Source organism: Sturnira hondurensis, unplaced genomic scaffold (genome assembly GCF_014824575.4).
Source record: "Sturnira hondurensis isolate 20B ecotype Veracruz unplaced genomic scaffold, ASM1482457v3 Scaffold0004136, whole genome shotgun sequence".
NCBI lineage: Eukaryota > Metazoa > Chordata > Mammalia > Chiroptera > Phyllostomidae > Sturnira > Sturnira hondurensis.
The window spans coordinates 3,068,745-3,071,624 of NW_028076767.1; the positions used below are offsets into that span (position 1 = coordinate 3,068,745).

A 2,880-nucleotide genomic window follows, 5' to 3' on the forward strand; every position below is an offset into this window, starting at 1 on the left:
GTTTAAAGACAAGTTATTTAATATATAATGTTGGCACATTAACACTGAACTCAGCCAACAGCTTTATAACTCACGCCTGAATGAAGTTTACCTAACACATTTCTTTCTCACATCCATCTTGCACTTAGCGACACTGGCGAGAACTCCAGTCTTATACTTGGAGGTTATTTTAAAGAGCAAAATTACCAACAAAAACCCAAACAAAAATATGCAAACAATGAGAGTGACACAAGAAAGCAGAGCAGTATCCGTATGATCTCAGCTGGGGATGCAGATCCCAAGTGATTCAAATTTGTCTCCTCTCTACACATGTCAGCAAATGACCATAAACGAGCCATCAGTACTGATTTGGGGGTTACAAATAAATTTTAGTGATAGATAAATTTGCAAATACAGAAACCATGAATAGTCAGAATGACTATCCATATGTATTCTTCTCTTAATTAAAAGTTATATATAACATGTTATCACTTATAAAATTATCTGTGGGATTTGTAACCCATGTACAACTAATATAAATGATAAAATAACACAAATAATGAGGGGTAAATAAATCTACACTGTTTCAAGGTAACTATACTTTATGTTAAGTAATATGCTATTAACTGTAAGTAAATCATGAAAGTTAACAATGCATATTGTAATCCCAAGAGAAATCACCAAAAAGAAATGCAAAAAGTGGAGCTAAAAAGTCAATAAAGGAAATAAAATAGAACATAAAAATGTTCTATTACCTCTAAAAACTTCAGGAAAGGAGAAATAAAAACCTGTGAAATAGAAAGTAAATAGCAAAATCACAGATCTAAGTCTACCTACATCAATAATTACACTAAATTTAAGTGATTAAGCACTTCAATAAAAGCCAAAGATTGACAAAATGGACTTAAAAAATACATACCTCTGTACTCTCTATAAAAGATGAACATTAATGCAAAAATATAAATAAGTTGAATGTAAATTGATGGGATATGTTTATCATAAAAATACCACTGATATGATTGTTGGAGTAGCTATATTAATATGAGACAAAATAAACCTTAAGATAAAGTATAATATTTCAGGTATCAAAAAAGGGTGAATTCATCAGGAAGCATACAATTTTTAAATGACAATGGACTTTCAAACACACGAAGCTCAAACTTAGAGAACAAAAAGGAGAAGCAGACAAATACACAAACTGGGGGTTTGTAACACTCTTTTTTTCAGTAACCGATAGGATAGCTAGACAAAAACCCCAGTAAGAATAAAGAAGATTGGATCACTGTTAACTACCTTGACTTTATTACATTTGTAGGGCACTACCCCCTCCAACTGCAAAATGCACATTTATTTTCAGAGACATGAGACATTCTTTAGAATAGACCATAGGCTGGGCTTACAAAAGGTCTCAGTATACTTCAAATGATTGAAATATTATAGAGTATGTTCTCTGATCACAAGAAATCTAAATTAGATAAAAAACAACAGCTGTCTAGAAAAGCCACAAACATATGGAAATAAAATAATACATTTCTATACAACCCATGGATCAAAGAAGAAATCCCAAGAGAGGTATGAATAATTCTTATTTGAATGACAATAAAAGTACGACAAACCAAAAAGTTGTGTGATGTGCATAAAACATTGCGTAAAGTGATAGGTAAGATTTTAAAAGCTCATGAAGGAAAGAGCTAATTTCAATGATCTTTAAGATGCTAGAAAAAAGATGAGCAAAATAAATCCTAAGTAAGTAGAACAAAGAAAATAATAAACAGCAGAAATCAATAAAGTACAAAGAAGAATTAAAAGCCAAATATAGTTCTTTCAAAATATTAGTAAAATCAATACTCCCATAATACAATTGATACTTACCTGGCAGGGGAGATGCCATGATCATGAAGGTGGTTTTCCCAGGGTGAGGCGTACCTATGGCACTTCCAGATGTGCTGACCCCTGCGATTTTCTCGAGTGTGGGAAAATTGACTGCACAATTTTTGGTAGGGGGGACTGCATTCACGCTCTCCACTGGCTAAAATAAATAAATAAATAAACAAATTAATTAATTAATTAATTAAAAGGCCTTGGTCAGTGTGGCGCAGTTAGTTGGATCATCATCCTGGGGACTGAAAGGTCATGAGTTCAATTCCAGATCAGGGCACATACCCAAGTTGCAGGTTCAAACTCCAGTCAGGGCGTGTGAAAGAAGGCAATTGATCAATGTCTCTCTCTATCTCTATCTCTTTCTTCCTTCCTTCCTTCCTCTCTCTCTAAGAAAAGCAATGAAAAAATGTTCTCAGATGAGGATAAAAAAAATTGATCAAACGGAAAAAAGAAAACACAAATTATAAACACAAGGAATAAGATCCCATTGTACAAGGGCAATGTGTAAAAATTCAATTATATTTTTATTTACTAGAAACAAAAAATGGACATTTAAAATTAATTCCATTCATAATATCATCAGAAAACATAAAATGCTTAGAAATAAATCTAACACAAGAAGATCAAAACCTCTGTACTTAAAACTATTAAATCTGAGGCTGTGTGTGTGTTGGGAGCGGGGGGTGGGTAAATGCAGATGACTAAATTGAACAACAGTAAAATAATTTTTTAAAGTACTAAATCTGAGAGAAATTAGAGATCTAAATAAATGGATAGATATGCTAATTCATAAATTAGGGAACTCAGTATTATCAAGATACCACGTTTCCTCAAATAAATCTAGAGATTCAATGCAATCAGTGTCATATCACCAAGTATTTTTGTAGAAATTGAATAGCTGATCCCAAAGTTCATATGAAATGCAAATGACTTAGAATAACTAGCTAAGCGATTTTGACAAATAGAATCAAGTTCAAGGACTTACATATATTATCTGCCTTCAAAAATTACTACAAAGCT

At 32.3% G+C, this 2,880-nt stretch overlaps 1 non-coding gene across 1 annotated transcript; it reads left to right on the top strand.

The window, feature by feature from the left end:
• Nucleotides 1-1,843: 1,843 nt before the first annotated feature.
• On the top strand, nt 1,844-2,006 carry LOC118986070 (U1 spliceosomal RNA). Its single transcript, XR_005066300.1, has one exon. It is a non-coding gene; the product is annotated as a U1 spliceosomal RNA (small nuclear RNA).
• The last annotated feature ends 874 nt before the right edge of the window (nt 2,007-2,880 follow it).